General features: G+C 38.8%; 1 long non-coding RNA gene across 1 annotated transcript; it reads right to left on the minus strand.

The window, feature by feature from the left end:
* Nucleotides 1–5,177: 5,177 nt before the first annotated feature.
* LOC140845049 (uncharacterized) lies at nucleotides 5,178–16,442 on the minus strand. Its single transcript, XR_012123675.1, has 3 exons — nucleotides 16,335–16,442; nucleotides 15,989–16,058; nucleotides 5,178–5,322 (listed from the first exon to the last, which is right to left on the minus strand). It is a non-coding gene; the product is annotated as an uncharacterized lncRNA (long non-coding RNA).
* Between the last annotated feature and the right edge of the window lie 1,672 nt (nucleotides 16,443–18,114).

The following is an 18,114-nucleotide window of genomic DNA, read 5'->3' on the forward strand; positions in this document are numbered from 1 at the left end:
CTGGTCTGGCCTGGCTCATAGCAGAATGTTCTGTGAGCTTGAGGCAGTCAGTGGCTTTGTCACCTGTTTAGAATATTGGGAAACTGACAGGCTAAGGGGTTGATTCATCAAGAAGCTGACGGGAAAATAAAATCTGTCCATGTATTCCCATTGCAGCTTTGTTAATGATATTGATTCCACATTTGTCACACTGTCTAACACAAAATGCCTTATGATTACATTTTGGGGTTATAAGAAAAGATGTTCTAAATCTAAACCTTTTACTAATCAAGATTACCATTAGTATATGTTATTCAGAAACTAAGTTGGGTCTTATTTGTCAACACCATTATCAAAATGGAAGGTGAGTTATTGAATAATTTCATTTACTTCTTGAAAATTGTATACAAGATACATTTTAATAAGAAACATGACACAAAAGCTTAAACTGTTTAAATGTAGTCATTATTCCTAAGTTTTTTGGGTGTATTTATATTATTGTTTGCCAAAGATTCATTATATCATAATGAACTTATCATAAAGATACTACAATCTACATTGGCAACTCTTACACTTGGATTTTGTTTATTATAGGTGGATACTGTCCTGATTTTAATGCATAATCTCCAATTTAATACTATTTTTATTTTGTTAAACAAATTTTGCTTAATCTGACCCATGTCATATCCAACAGGCTGAACAACTAATTCCTTAAGGATAAATATTATTACATTAAATTTTTTATTTACTTGAAACTACTCTCTAACCACCCCTCCTTCTCCTCCTCCCATGACTGGACTGCTGGCTTCTCCTTAGACTAGCGCTGTAAGACACAGAGACAGGAATGTGAGGCTGGGAGTTGAAAGAAAGGATCTAATCTAACAATATTGCTTCGAGATCCCAAGCAGGGTTTGAATTTAGGTTAGATGATTCCAGATCCCACGGAGACAGGGAAGTGCACTGTTTCATAGCATATTACTCAGAACCTGCTAGCTTGAGCACAAATCCAAGCTCCAACACTTACTAGCTATGTCACCCTGGGCAGGCGTTTTAAATCCTCTGTTCCCTCACCTCACCTTTAGAGTTTATCAGTACAGCTCCAAAAACAGGTTTTGGAATAGCCTCTGAAATAATAGGGAAATTGAAACACATTTTTACAATGTGCTAGAATTAGTAAAAATAATAGGCTATTTGTATGGTATTTATCTTGGTTTAGGGTGTGTTTTATCAAACTTGCTCTGCAGACACAAATATCTGCCTGTTGTGTAATAAAATATCTCTTTCCACGGTGGTATTCCTTTCTTTGTATCCCATGAGCCACCTAAGAAAACTCAACTTTCTGTTGATGCCAAGTCATCCATCAAGGGCACTCCCAACTCTTCAACATCAAAAGATACGAGGAAACTCAGGTGAAAAATATTCCTGGGAATGTATCTGTTAAGTGATCACGGTCTAACCTCAAATCTTAATGAGAAATGTGGTAATAAATCCCACATGGTAATGAAGATAAAAATACTCCTCTAATGAGTACTTCCTCTCTGTGGGCAAAGACTTAATGTCTCAGGTGAAAGATGCTCTAATCCCTCGAACACAGGCAGACTAAAGCAACTCTCCCGGCGCAGCACATAGAACAAAGTGCTGCCTCGTGCAATGAGGAGCGCTGGGAGCTGTAGCATTACTTCCCAAGGGCCTGAAGGTGCAATGAGTTAATAGGTGGCACAGTTTATGTTGATTTTATTCTAGTTTTACTGGAAACCTCTCAAGTTTTCAGATCTCCATCTTCCAGCTAGAAATATAAAAAGTTTGACTCATGATCCAAACTAAGCTCCAATCTGTGGCTATAGAACTTCCATTTTTTTTATCTTGTTAGAGATTTTAGGATTATAAAAAAACTAGTTACTTCATATTGCCCATAAGTCCTCAATGATGGAATTTTCCCCTCTGTTATTATCCAAGAGGCAGTTTGTTTTGAGAATTAAAGTCTGCTTATATCAATACTTTTCTGTGAAAAGACTTTTACTTGAGGAAGAGAGTGGTTGGAGGGGATGAGTTATCTTGGGGCCCAGAAATGATCTTACTCCCTGACTCCGGTTTCAGCCTGCTATGAACAAGGCAAATTTGTAGGATCTGAATAGCAAAGATGCTAAAATCCTGTGCAAGAAAATCATAAAATGCCCAAAATACCCTCTCTGTGGGACACTTCTAGAAATCAAGTCTGAAGTAGATAATATTGAGCTACACAGCAGCCTTTCTGCTGTCTTCTCAGAGCTGCTCCACTTCTTACACACCCCCTCCTTCACCATGACTTCTAAGGACCACAGTAGTTTTTCTCTCATCTCAAGGACTTGGCACTGTAAAGTGGCAGAGACGGTTACAATCATAAGTGGAAAGTAAAAATGTAAGAGATTGTAGGCCTGACATCACTGAGCTTCTGCACAAACATCAACAGAGGCCTGTTTCCAGATTTTTCATTATGTAAGGAAAGTAATCCTCTATTGCAAAGCTCCTGCTAGAAATATTTTCTGTTACTGGCAAGGGGAAGCATTCCTTGCTGAAACAAACATACTGATCCAACCGGGTTATTTGAAGAACTTTAAGAGATTGACCATGTTGATCCATTACTATTTGGTGTTTTCCTCTTTATTCAGTATAGCACAATGATGTCTGGTTAACTGTATTTTTATAGAAAATTGAAATATCTTGCAAAAAGCCAAAACAACCCATAAAGCTGAACTCCTTGGCCTATTTCAGCATTTAACTACTTTTAGAAAAATCGTCTTTTATTGAGAGAGAGGGAGAAAGATTCTTTCCTCTCTACTGAATCCTCTCCAAAGGAAGGCTTCCATTCAGAACACACAGTACAAATTAAAAATCCTCTTCAGCTACCCTTCAGTTGCCCCAAGGACCCACTCATCACAATAGGATAGCTTAGTCCTAAAATCTCCTTGAATCTCTTCCTTTAACCATCTCAGTATCTTGCTTCTTCTATCCCTGCCTTTTCACCTTTTCTTTCCTATAAGTAACTCCTGGCTCTACCCAGTGGAAATCAATAATATGGGTCTCAGCTCACTGCTCCTACTGTTGTTTCCCTCACTTATTATTCCAGGCTGCAAAATGGAGCCCCAAATTATAGGACAAACCAAAAAAATTCTTCTTGGTATGTGCACAATGTAAAAGTCTCTGAATATCCACCTGTCATTGTTTTCCTGTATAATAACAAAGGGCAACATGTTGAAAAGACCAAGATATTTAGAAGCAATTATTAAAGAACTACAAAGAAGGGGAGAAGTGTTTTATTATTATCAATCATTTCATAACATGACTGACTTTTCATACTCTCCCATGACAGATATATTTAAGACTGCTCTCTTGTATTGCTTTGGGTATTGAAGATTCCTAGGTTTGTGATGTGGTCCTATAAGCTTAAAGTAGCATTTGGGCGTTTTGTTTCCTGCTTTTGGTTTAAAGGGCAGTATTTGACAATTACCAATCCTCTGTTAATCTTGGCTGTAGCTAAATGTCCATTGCTTCTGATTCATTGCATGAGAGGGAAGAAGTGGCTTTCTTAGTCATAAACCTGACTTCATATATCTTGACTGAAACCAGAGGATTCAAAACTCAAAGCACAATTACGAATGTACTTCCATGGTTTCTCTGACAGATGGCCCAGTCATGAGGTGTGGCCCTCCCAGAGGCAAGGATGTCTGTCTCCCATTAAGTAACTTCAAACTATGTACAGCTTAACGTTTAAACTAAAATCTGCGGAGTTATTAAAAATACTTTTATAGTTTTGTTTCTCCTAGGAATATCTGACATGAATTTTTTGCAGTTTTACAGTAGGTCAAGCCCTTTGTACTTGTGAAATTTGAAAACACATCTAAAGCCACACATTTGAAAAAATATTAACAGTGTCTTACACAGGGAATGAGATTATAAGTCAATTCTAACACCATACCCAATTAAAAAATACTGTACATAACGTATATATGTGGATATGTATGTATATTATACATATATGTGTGTGTATATTTATTGAAAAAGTATGTGCATATATATATATACATAGATAGATAGATAGATAGATAGATAGATAGATAGATAGATAGATATTATACATACATACACTTATTTATCTTCTAGCTCTGTCATTTGGAACTGCAGTCACATGCAGGGGGCATGAAGAAACTTGAAGGATTCACACTGACTCTTGAATGTCTCATCCCAGAGGTAACTCACCATTGCTGCCCACACGCATTGGTCAGAAGTAGTCTTATTGTCCCATGAAGACTAGGATATGTAGGAAAGCACATGCAGTATTTGAGTTCTTCTATGGTCAATGCCTCAGCACACATGCCCCTTTTGAGCCTCAACAGTGAAAAATCCAGATTCCCCACTTTCTTTTTTCCCTGACACAGCCATCTGGACACCAAGAATGTCTTATGGTGGAGCTACAAGAAAGAGAAAGCCTGGATATCAGTGGTACCATTGAGAAGGATGCTGCTCTAGAGAGTATCAAGTTATACTGACTTTGTGTGAACAAGAAATAAATTTTTATATATTAAGCTGGTGTGTGATTTCAGGTGTTATTTTGTTACTACAATATAGCCTTCCCTATCCTGAACAATAAATTCTGTCTTCCTTTGCCAATCTAGACCACCAATTTTGCTACAAATTCTACTATTTCTATCCTTGAATCACCTCTTAGTTTTGTCAGACACTATTTCTCAACCATGGCTCTGTACTGATTCTCAGCTTCGTCCTGGCACTTCTGGGTTCAGTGCTGTCTGATGATTTGATTTACTTATGGAAATGTGTTTCCTGTGTGCTGAAGAGAGGCAAGAACATATTGGGCTACAGGCAACTCTAAATAAACAGCAATATAATTAGATGCCATTAAAACTGTTCAGGCTAGATGAATATGACAACCTGGGAAAGTTTACACCGGATGAATGTAGATTATTTGAGTTCTCGAGAATTCTTGCTGTTATTGAACCGAGAGCTCATGAGTGGAGTTTCTTAGGAAGGCAAAATATATTTGAATCAATGATATTGAAGGTATGATGAAACATCAGAGATCCCTTTTTTATAGTGAGCATTAAATACTAGGTTTCAAGTACATGTTGGATTAGCATCATTGTACTAAGGAATTAATCATTGCTTACCCTCTGCATATTCTTCATTGTTTTTCATACCTTTAGTCACACAGGGTGGATGAGCTTCCATTTCATCAGGAACTGTTCCGGGCAGAGGAGCATCGGGGTGTCATGACCGATGGTAATCCGTTTTAGGTAATCTTCAAAACTCTTTCAGAGAGCCAATGGATTTCTTGGAGTTGTCTAGATTCTGTAAACAGATTAATTTTTCATTGTGTGTAAAGAAAACCAAACACCTAAGTTTGGAACTTCTTCAGAAATAGTCAGTCTGATTTTAACTTTGTTTTGAAAATCTGTATTAAATTTAATAAACAGGTTTTGAGGCCTTAATGTGTTCAAATCATTATGTTAAGCCCTGTGGGGGTTGGGGTGGGTAATGTAGTAACTTTGGTCTTTCCCTTCATATGCTCACATTATTATTTTTTAAATGTATTTTTCCTCTTTGTCTTTTCATTTTTGTTTTTATTTGCTTTGTATTTTTTCCCCAATTTTATCATATTATTTTTTAACTACATTTAAAAAGAGTTACAAGATCACATTTTTCAGAGGCTTTAAGTAAGAGAGTAACTACATCATAAGGAAAGGAAGTTTTAAACTGGCATAATCCTTGCATTCTGTAGTCTCCAGCATACAGTAAAATGAAACAGTATTTCCCTCCCACATGTTCACAATGAGTCGACCATGTCACAGGATATTTCCCTTAGTCTCTGGTCACAGGCCAGGGCAGGGGTGCTGCCCACAAGAGTCTTTCTCACTCTGGAGACTGCTTCTGCTTTGGGGCAGCACCTTAGTTCGATGACTGACTCAGGATGGCCTGGGGATCAAGAGTTAGACAGGCTGGTTTATGCATGATTTGAATTATTCCAATTGTCGGTTATCTGAGAATAAATGAGTAGGAAAATATTTTTCCAGAACCTACCCAACCAAATAAAGTAAGACGTAAGGTCCTGGGAACAGCAGAGTGGATTTCTAACACTTCCCTAGATTAAACCAAAATTTTAAGCCAAAATTTTCACTTTAATGTAGCTGAGCCAAGAGATCGTGTTCATGACATGGAACCTATTTGTTCTAATTCATCACTGTATATTTAACACTCTGTTAAAATTGCTGGATTTTTCTTATACTAATATACATCAAACATATTTTTACAAGTATAATAAAATTCAGTGTCCTCATTGTCTCTCCTTTATGCTTGATTTTCTCTTCAAATACCTATTTATTCAAGCGGACTTAAGCTTTCAAAAACATTACTGAACTCTGACAAGATCTTACAAAATTACAGATGGGGTAAATGTATAATTAAGGTCAAACAAACAGCTATCTTTGGCAGAATGATTTTAGGGTTTTTTTTTTTTTTTACAGTTGAAACAACAGGAATATATGATTGATAAACATACCAAATAGAAATACCTTTAGTGAAAAGACCATTCATCTGCATGGACTATGATTAATTTAATTGTCACATCAGCCAGGATGCCTGCAGAAGAAGGAATGGCACACTCTAACGGGTAAATTGATGAGATTTTAATAGAAAGGATTTTTTTTTTAAGGTAGAGGGTGATGTTTTAGGAAAACAAAGAGAGATGGTGCCATATCCTGGACCAGCAACCAAGGAGCTCTTTCTACCACTGGAGCAGAGGAGCAAGGATGAGAAGCGACAGCAGCTGCATGGAAGCAACCATGCAAACAGAGCCCCCAGATCTCCCACCAGGGTCTTTCTTCGGCCAAATGCAATCAGAAGTTAGAGGGAAATGGAACTATTTGCCAGAACACAGAGCAGGGAGAAAAAGGGTGGAGCGTTCATCTAGGAAAGGAGACAAAGGGGACGTGTCTAGCACCATCGGTGCATTAGTTTAAAAAATGAATTTAAATGTCATGCTTGCTTTTTCGCTAAGCTGGACCCCTATCTGCCCCTCCTGTCATAGGACAACATTTCTTGTCTCTGTTTTCATAACCCATAACACTGAGGCTTTAGTGATATATATATATATATATATTTGTTGTGTTCCTGGGGCACGCATTTCGGTAGCTGGCAGGAGGCCCTTAAGGAGGAAAGCAATTCAGAGAAGGTTTGGATCAAATTTCATTTCTTACACTGTTTATTGGATTCATTTTGAGACATGGTGGAGAAGGGCAAAATAAGAGAGACTGAGAAACTCTGGTAATACTAAGAGTTTTTAGAGCCCAGTGACAAAATGAAGAGTTGAGGCAGGTTATTCTCCTCATCTTTGCAAGGAATCCAAGAATGTTCTGGTAACCCCAAGATTGGAAGCTTTTGAAGCATCTGGAAACAATAGTATGGGCACTGCTTCTGAACTCATGTCAAGGGGTGGCAATGGTGGGCTTCTCCACATGGCTTCACAGACAGCGGAATCCAATGGCAAATGAAAGCTGGTGGAAAGGAAAACCAAGGCCAACCGGGTGGTGTGCCAGTATTATTTAACAACTAGCTCTCCAGGGCTGAGGAAAGTCCCTGGCTTGCAGTGTTTGCCATCACAAACAATTTCAAGCTTCCCACATAAATTCACTTAACACCGATCCTCTTTGTAGCTGAAAACTGACCTGGGATGCCTGTGAGGCCCTTGAAATGACCTCACATTTTTATGGTCATTACTTGCTACCAATCAAGTAGCAACTTGGAGGGACGGTTGCCATCATGATTAAGGAACAATAAGAAAGTACTACTTAATTCTTTTCCCTATAGTCTCAGTTCAGTGGAATCTGAGATATCTGGGCAGCATGAATAATATTTCATAATTATGACATATAATTATATGATACAGAATATGTCAAATTCCTGATGGCATACTGAAGACATTTATGTATGGAATAAACAGGAATTACAAGTGGGATCGAGCAATACAGTGTCTAACACCAGGTCATGTGAGTCCTATTCACTCATTTCCTTCGCTGCTGTGCATCTACCAACATTTCTCCTGGTTGGACATGGGTTGTTTCCCTTTCATGCAGCCTCAGTGACTTTCTCTTCCTGATTTGATGTAACTGTTTCCTTGGCTGCTCCGGATTTTCCCAGGGTGCCATGTGACTTCTCCTGCCTGGCTTGACTCAGCAGGGCTTCTGAATTTGCATGGGTGAGGCAACATGAATTGCTTGAGTCCCATCTTCTATTTCCTGGTCCTGCCATTCCCAGTTTCGACTCTCCCCTGCCTTTGTACTCCCTCAAATCATTTCCAGATTCATGTACCCTCTGACTCTGTCCCTGGCAGGTTCTTGGAGCTTGCTGGTTGTCTGACTCATGTTAGGTAAATTATGACACATTCTACTGAGAAATTTGACCACTGCCAAATATGAAAATAGGATCATCTACTTTTAAAGGTCAGTGTAGGCAAAGTGTACCTTCTGTACCATTTCACATACACCTTCAGGGACATTTCACCATCCTTTACCCCATTCATGTTCTGTGATCCATCAACCAACTTTATTTATTAAGTGCCTATCTCCTGAAACCACAACTGACCTCAAACCATTAAGAAGACTAAGAAAATCAACTTATATTGGCTTCCTATGGGTAGAATATTGGGGGTTGGAAAATATTTGGGGGCAGGTTGAACTTCCTTGTTCTCTAGAAATCATATTACAAATTAAGTCAGCAGCCTTGGTTAAGAAGCCAGCCTTAAAGTATTATTTGTATTTGATGTTTAACCTTCTCATTTTTCTGGGCTGAAGGTTTGAAAAGTTCATTCATTTAGTCAACAAATATTTATTCAGTGTAGGTAGTTGGGAGTAAAATTATGAGCCAGGCACCTATTCTTCCCTTGAGGACCTACACTGTAGTAGGAGAGATAAAGCAGGTACACAAATAACAATGCTAGAAAGTAAAATGAAAGAAGTGATAAAGACTATGAAAAAGTGAGGAGGGAGAGAAGGTGCTCTCAGCTGAGGGGATTATGGAAGACACAATCGGAGGATGGGGAATGTGACTGTGGACCGGCTGGTGGGGAAGCAGTGAATGGAGCATTATAAGTAGAAAAAAATGTAGAATCACTTCAACAGCAAACAAGTTGTTTTAATGAGAATGTGGTGTCCATTATGGAGCATAAGGGAAACTAAATTAGAAAGGGAATGTGATTCTAGGCAGTGCCAGTCTCGAATGCCTGATTAAGGTGTGAACTAATAAAAGGCATTTATCAGAAACTCGATTGTCCAGAGTTATTAATCAGAACTTTTAATCTGGTGGTAATGCAGAATATGTACAGAAGGTGGGGGTAGGTTACATTAGATATGGGGAAAATGTTGGAGAAATGATTGCCAATATAACTAGGCAGAATGTATTAAGATTCTAAATGACAGTAAGCCCAGTAGGATAGAGAAAGGGATAAAGTAATAATGGTAGCAAATATTTATTGATTATTTACCATATACTAGGTGGTGAGCAAGCAATTTTGCCTGTATGATCTCATTTTAACTTCACGAGCATATGCAGTAACATGGAAGAAACAAAGCTTTCTGTTGTCTTGAGAGTCAGGGAGTAGACAAAGCCTGAGTTTTAATACATGCCAGAGAAAAGTGGCTGCAGAGAAAACTGCTTTCTCCCCTGGAAGAGGTTTCAAATTGGTTGGAAGATTCAAAGAAAAGAAAAGGAATAAAGAACTCAGAGTTGCTCGCAAACTAAGTGATTAATAAAAGGCAAAAATCTGTGAGCTAACATCATTTCACACAAAGGTTACGGTTATGATTCTTATGCTTTTTCGAAACGGTGATTTTTAAGATTTGAACTAAGATTTGGCATTAACACAAAGTGAAGGTCTCTTGGGTGATATGATCTGATACATTGGTGAGTATTTACCATCTTCATATGGAATGTCAGGAAAGATAGAGAAAGGGCTTGTAACTTGGGACGAAGAAGGAGATATGTTCTCATTTTCTTGGGGGATCTGTGCCTCAGTCCAAGCACTCTGAATAACAAGGTTCTTTGCTCATGGGATCATCCATAATTTATAAGTTTGTTTGTATTTGATCCACAAGGCACAAGATCTGAATAAGGCTTGATGTGTCTACCTAAGTTTCCCTGTGCAGTCAGCTAATTTTACCTCAAGGAAGAATATATAGATGAGATATTATACTAATTAGATTTGGAAACAAAAGCATATAAAATCCGATTTAACCTAAAAGACTATAATGTGAATCTTATGGTTAGTCCTTTATAGAAGCAAAAAGGTTCTGTCATTGTGTGGTTATTTAGTGTATTTTTCCATCTATAGACAACAGTTCCTCAAACGTGGCTATGAATTTTGCTTTTAAGGACTGTGATGTAAATCCCTTGTGTGTGCAAATACGAAAACAATTTAAGATGAACTGAACTAAGCAAAGAGTTTTTAATAAGGGCTCTTCTTGCTCCTCCATTAACCATTCTGGATTCTTCCCATCCTTGGTTAAAATTGTCCCTGGTCTGGGTTAATCACCTGGTGGCTGGCCCATTTCCTCAACTTTGAAGAATCTGTGCCCTTGATACTTTGCCCTCATCCTCCTGTAGTTAGTTGCTGCATTAACCTATTCAGCATTATCACCTGGTGTAGAAATGTCAAGATGCGCCCAAATGAATCTTCCCAAATCCAAATATACTTATTTCTGTCTCCATTGTATGAAAGTAAGCCTGGTACATTTGCAGAGCCCACAGTAACAGAGCATGAGTCCCAGCTTTGGGTTCCAGTAAGAACCCTCATCATGTCCTTTCTAGGAGCCGAATACCTACTGGTGCAGAAGCTGAACCTGTGGAGATAAGATGCCTACATTACAGACACGGTGCACTGGAATGAAGGGTCTGGCCAGAGCAGACACCATGGTGCTCTTCCCACACGCCCCCAAGTCCGCCTCCCACTCCAGGCCCTCAGTGTGTTCTCACTTTCATGAGAGCCCCTGTTAGGCTCCTGGTAGTCTGCTAGGGATGCTCTGACAAAATACCGCAGACAGGAGGGCTTCAACAACAGACATTCATTTTCTCACAGGTCTGGATATAAAAAGTCCAAAATCAAGGTGTCAGCCTGGCTGGCTGCCCTGAGGCCTTTCTCCTTGGCTGGTAGGTGGTAAATGGGTTCACCTGTATGATCCCATTTTACCTTAATTACCTCTTTAAAGGCTCTCTCTCCAAATACAGCCACAGGCTTGGAGACATGGGGGCCAGGACTTCAACATATACATCTTGGGGCCACAAGTCAGCCCCTTAGAAGCATAGGATATGATTTTGCAATTAGATCCCTTGCCAGCTGGATAGGAATAGGGTTCCTGTGGTCCAAGGCAACTGCCTGCTTCCTCCAGCATTGTAAGCACTAACTTTCCCCAGGGGGAGCTGGGACGGAATGCAGGCTACAGGAGCTGCCACTGGCTTGCTTGATACTGAGCATTTCAGAGATGCAGTGGGATTGATAACATAAGGGTGTGTTCGTTGTTGCCAAGTGCCACAGTTGTTCTGAGGAAGAAAACCTGACAAGCTCAGATTTGTCGATCATCAACCTGGGGCACTCTTTGAAAGTTAAAAAGCCCCCAGGGAGACATTTAAAAAGAACCAACATTTCTGTAGCTGGAAGGCAGATTGAAGTGAAGATTGGATAGTGAGCTGTCTGGGAAAAACTCTCTCTTCCTCCTGTCTGTCTGTCTGGCAGTCACACACTACTATTATACTCATGACATTTCTGAAACCCGATGTGTGGGGATTTTTCCTACACCAAGCAATTCTGTGACCACAGGTGGATGACCATCACTTAACTCAATTATGACTGTATACCTGAAAATAGGATCAGATCCACAGATTAAGTGCTCAGTCCCTCAGGACTTTCTCCCATTTCAGAGGCCTGTTGCACATAGTAGGTCCCCAGGCTGCCCTCAACCTCTGTCCAACTTGGCTACAAATCAGAGATTCCCATGACCTCCTCCCCCTTGGATTTGATTATTTGCTAGAATAGCTCACAAAACTCAAGGGAACAAGTTTAAAAGTTTATTATATAATACAGGACATGGTAACAGAAAAAAACGAACATCCAGATGGAAGCAATGTGTAGGGCAGGCTATGTGGGAAGGGGTGCAGAGCTTCCATGCCCTTTCCAGACACATTATTCTCCCATCCCTTCATGTCTTCATCACCTGGGAAGCTCTCCAAACTCCTTACTATTGGGATTTTATGGAGGCTTCATCACATAGGGATAATCAATCATTAACTCCATTTACAGCCCCTCTCCTCTCTCTGGAGAATGGGATAAGGGGGGCTACAAATTCCAAGCCTCTAGTCATGGCTTGATCTGTCTGGTGACCAGCCTGCAACCAGGAGCGCACCAGGAGTCACCTCATTAGAACAAAGACACTGCTGTCACCCACTAAATTCCAAGGGATTTAGGAGCCCTGTGTCAGGAGCCAAGGTCAAAGACCAAATATTAGGATAAAAGATGCTCTTACCATTCTTACCACTCAGGGAATTACATAGTTTTAGCTCTATGCTAGGAACTGGGCACTAAAACCAATATATATATATATATTTTCTATTTCACATGTACTTTATTGTAAAAATAGTAGACCTACAATGAAGACTGACTTCACAGCCTAGGCAAGTCCTTGATGCTAAAATCAAAACCCTGTTAGAGAAGGAGTGGAATGGAGACATATGGGTCATGAACCTGGGACCCCTGGATTCATCTGGACCCCTGGGCCTGAAAGTATGGCCTACTTTGTTTTGCTGAATCATAGCAGCCTTTTCTCGCCTGAAGACTTGCCAAAAACTTCAACTGAAATGGATCCTTGGAAGATATTAATTGTTCTCTTCAAGATCTGACCCCACTTCCTCTCCAGTCTTCTAGTTCTGTAACTAGGATCGAGTCTCCTAGGCCAATGAGGGAAGAAGTACTTCCCTGCTGGAGACCAGAGGGAATTATTCACCAAAAGAACGTTAGGACATGATTGATTGTAGCAAAAGAAATCAGGGTTGGGGAGGTGATGGGGAGTAGATCTTCCTAGTACTGGACTGGGTGGGGTTGGGAGTGGTGAGTGATAAGCTCAGTAAGAGAACTGGCCAGTAAGGGAGCATTCTCCCGTGACTGAGAACTCCCTGGCGGGAGCACCTGGAAAGGGTCCTGATATGCTGCTGAGATGGTTACCGGAAACTTGTGGGGGACAAAAAGCTTATATTAAATTAAATGCAAATGATAGAACTGCCTTGGCAGAGTTTTGAGGAAGGGACCAAAAGGTTGAGGGAAGTGAGCAGGCTAGAATGGTTCTATTGTATAACACTTGAGAGCCCGCCAGCTGGCTGTGTTCTTTGCAACAGCCAGAAGAACACTCCCATCACTAAGCTTATGAGGAACATGCCAGTTAGTGACAGAAGCTCTGGCATGTTTGAAAAGCTCAGCAGTGGCTGCAGCACGATTGATCACAGGCATTATTGTTAGAGAGCTGGACTCCCTCTCATCAGTGGGAATGATACGGCTGCAGAGTATAAGTGGCCAAGTGGCAATACTCATCCATTAGGAATCTGTGGCGATGGCTGATACACCAAGGTGTTTCTAAAGGAAAAACATTTGGGTAGCTGGCAAGAGCATGGCTTGATATACATACTAAAAGAGTATTAGAATTCGATGAGCAGTCGTCTGATATCATTAGTGCCCATGGAATATTGCTTCCTCACCCAGTTTAAAAACCTGACCTAGTTCTCACACCCACAGAAGGGCCCTATGATGCCATAAATATACCGCAGAGATTTATGCAATGAATTTTTACGTATTTTGCATGTGATTCACTTATAATTTGAAATCTCAACCAACAAGTATACTATACACATTCTAGTCTCTTTATACTGGTCGGTGGTCTTCTCATCTCTGGAACACCCTTCTGCACTTCCTCTCTGTGAGCACTATCGCTTTATGATTTTGACGGAGCATCTCCACATGACTCCCATCTATGGCAGTCACCCCTTCCTCTAGAGAGCTTTTCTGTTCAGTTAACATTTACTTATTCAGCCTTGATAGGCTGTTGAAATTTTTATATGGGAAGAAAAGTCTATTTTTCCAACTTGATTCTTAGACTCTTGCAAGCAGGATTAACCTGTCCCAGAACTTGCTACAATAACCCTATGTTTAAAAAACTCTTAAGTAGAATTTTCTACTTAGCATCTCAATTCCTTCTCCTCTTTGAACTACAAATGGACCTCTTTATCACTGCTTATAAAAAATGCAATCATTATTATACCCATACATTTATCTTTTATTTTTAATTGACAGAATCACTTGAAATCCTTAAGATAAACTTAGAAGTACTGAATTGGATTGATACATGTAGATAAATTCAGGGTGTTTTTTTAAGCTGGAATTATAAGTTTTCAACATCAGATGAGTCAAAGGAAAATCAGTATGCACTGTAGAACAGATACATAGTCTTCAATTTAGGTGCTTTTGTAACTGTCGTCTAGTACTTCACAAGAACTCGAAAGCCACCACCACTATCACAGGATCCTCCCATACATGTCATGCCAAAAGGTGAAATGTGCCTGAGAATTAGCAAAGTGCTTGGCCCAGAGAGACTTGAAGCAGATGTTGGGATATCCACATGTACTACATAACTTAGAATTTAAGATACTGTGGTCTGGTTAAGAGAAAGATCAAAAAATAGATGGAATGGAATACAAAGATATCTACCTATACTCATACACACATAAATATACATACATGCACACACACACACACATATATATATATAGTTTATAAAATCTTTTATATGATAAATCTCACAAGAAAATAAATTTAAAAAGAATCAAACTGAATATGGTGTTAACAAAAGAAGTTTTGATTTTTTTTGAGTAGTTCTTTTCAAGATAGTACCATCCCAGCATGTACGACAAACTTAAAAAGGGATCATTTACAAGATACAGCCCTTCAAAGATATACTTATTGTAAGTTTCTTGATTAAAATCAGACTTTCTTCCACTTGACAGGACCCTTACTTCCTGCTTCCCGTGGCATTTGCTGGTTCCTCTGAGGGCTTCAGCAAATAGCCCTCACTTAACTGTTTTGTTGTGCTGAAATGAAAGACTAGGTTAAACTATGAGATCCATATTCCTAAGTTTTCAATTCAAATAATGATACTCTTTGTTTTAAATTTTATCTCCTTTTTAGTCTTAAGGATAGTAGAGCAAACACACAAAGATGACAACATTTGTACTTTAGCAACCATCTGCTTTTCATTCTCAACGTCCTGTTGGATGATAGTTTCTATAGCAACCAGCAGAGGAAGTGCCTCGTGAGCAACACAGACTCAAGAAACATGTGGAGACACGCTTAGAGCTCAGGCACTGGGCTTTGTGTCTCTTTGAGTTTCTACTAGTAAACTGGAGCTTCAGAAGCCCTTGCTGCTGTCTTTCTCTCCTCCTTGGTTTCTAGTATTAGTAATATTTCTGATCCTACAGCATCACTGGCAACTTTTCCTAACCCACTGCTTCTTTTTCTTCAGTGTTTTTCGTAAGATCACTTGTGGCACTCCCCTTACTCCTGTCTCAGGACATTTAGTTTTCAGATAATAAAATCATAAATGTTGTGCTTGTTCTAAATGGGAACTCACAAACATACTTAGGAGAATTGGAATAATAAATAATTCACTTGTAGTTTTTTCCTCAGCTTCTGAAGCCCTCTTCTAATTTATTTTCCTTAAAGGCTAATGTCTTTGGGAAATCGGATGATGTGTCTTTAAAAACCCAGAAAGAAGTTCAGAGAACATCAAGGAAATATAAAAAAAAAAGTTGAATCCATTCTCCAAAATGACTTCTTTTCATTATGAAAAATGCAAGATAGTAAAATAATCATTTAGCCTAAATGTGTTTTGTTTTAAAATGCACCTTTATCTTAGAAAATAATTGTCCTTACCTGGTCTAAACAAACCATATTAGGGACCAGTCCCATTCTTGTTTTGGCAGTCTAGTCTTTAGTTCATTTGCTGTGAGGAAACAAAAATGAAACTTCATTGAGAAATCTCTGTATACCAGATATCATGCTAAGCTTTCTACAGAGATTTTCTCATATAGTCCACTAACATCTATATGGGATACTAATTATTATGTATGTTTTACAGATGGAAAACTAAGTCACAGAGACTCAGACACTTGTTAAGAGTTGCATAGCTAGTAAGTAGCAAGTCAGATTTGTTCCCCAGCAATTAGATTCCAGAATCTCTGCTGCCAGCTGTTACAGTATATTGCTCTCATCATCTTACCCTTTTAAAACTCTACAGCATCATTTCTTCAGCATAATTTTCACAGGTACAGTTTCTCTGGTCTAATTCACTTCCTCCTGTATTTTGAGGCTCACTTAACACCAACCTGTATTAAAAGTAAAATCAAAGTGAAGCTCTATAAGAAAAATCTTGCTCTTCGGTTGCTTATGGCATAGTTTTTCAAAGCATGGTCTTTAGAGAGTAATTGCCTAAAGTTTAAGTTCAAGTTCTAGCATTTAAGGACTGAGATCTTCAGGAAGTTATTTAATCAATATGAGGCCTCATGTAACATAAGGATAAGATAGTATCCAGTTCACAAATTTTTATGAGAATTATCTCCAGTATCATATATCACAAACTTCTTGCATAATGCTCTACAATGTGTATATGAGCAATAAATGCTATATTTTACTTTCATTACTTAAGATGGGCTGAAGCAAAATTTGATAGCAGATTTTGGATGGAAAAGAGGATTTCTCTGTGGAAAGTGTTCATATCTACATATATGGTGTGGAAAATAACAGAGTGAGAATAAATGGGTGTGACTGGAAGCAGTTTAATTAATTCTGGCTTTAAATCTTCACCTAATGCTACTGCTTTATTCTGTAACTTGTAGATTTACTTTGTAACGATGGATTTTGTAAGATTAAATTACAAGCTTTATTTTTTGTGAAAGATTCTTTTTGTTCTTACTATGTCTAATTTTTATCCAACATTTTAAATTATAGTTTAAATTTTTTTTGAATTTCATTTAAAAAATTTCATAACACAATGTTTCATTACAATGGAATTCAGGTAAAGTTAGTTAGTGGATGTATGAGCATTTCTGTATATTCAATCCCATAAATAAAATAGCAAAGGAATTCAATAGCCTTTATACTGAAAACTCTATCACTAATATCTAAGACTCCATAGACACTGCCAGTAAAAATTGGCCACCTGATGAGTATTTGTGATTCATATTGTATGCTCTGCAGTAAAAGAAGATGTTTAAAGAAGAAATTCAGATGGTCAACAGACACATGAAAAAATGCTCCACATCACTAGTAATTAGAGAAATGCAAATTAAAACCACAATGAGATATCACCTCACACCAGGAAGATTCACCACCATCCAAAAGACAAACAACAACAAATGTTGGCAAGGTTGTTGAGAAAGGGGAGCCCTCCTACACTGCTGGTGGAATGTAAACTAGTTCAACCATTGTGGAAAGCAGTACGGAGGTTCCTCAAAAAACTCAAAATAGAAATACCATTTGACCCAGGAATTTCACTCCTAGGAATTTACCCTAAGAATGCAGTAGCCCAGTTTGAAAAAGACAAATGCACCCCTGTTTATCGCTGCACTATTCACAATAGCCAAGAAATGGAAGCAACCTAAGTGTCCATCAGTAGATGAATAAAGAAGGTGTGGTCCATACACACAATGGAATATTATTCAGCCATAAGAAGAAAACAAATCCTACCACTTGCAACAACATGGTTGGAGCTAGAGGGTATTATGCTCAGTGAAATAAGCTAGGCGGAGAAAGAAAAGTATCAAATGATTTCACTCATCTGTGGAGTATAAGAACAAAGGAAAAACTGAAGGAGCAAAACAGCAGCAGACTCACAGAACCCAAGAATGGACTAACAGTTACCAAAGGGAAAAGGACTGGGGAGGATGGGTGGGAAGGGAGGATGGGGGGTGGCATTATGATTAGCATGTATAATGTGGGGGTGGGGCATGGGGAGGGCTGTGCAACACAGAGAAGACAAGTAGTAATTCTACAACATCTTA

The sequence above is a fragment of the Manis javanica genome, chromosome 2 (assembly GCF_040802235.1).
Source record: "Manis javanica isolate MJ-LG chromosome 2, MJ_LKY, whole genome shotgun sequence".
Taxonomy (NCBI): Eukaryota; Metazoa; Chordata; class Mammalia; order Pholidota; family Manidae; genus Manis; species Manis javanica.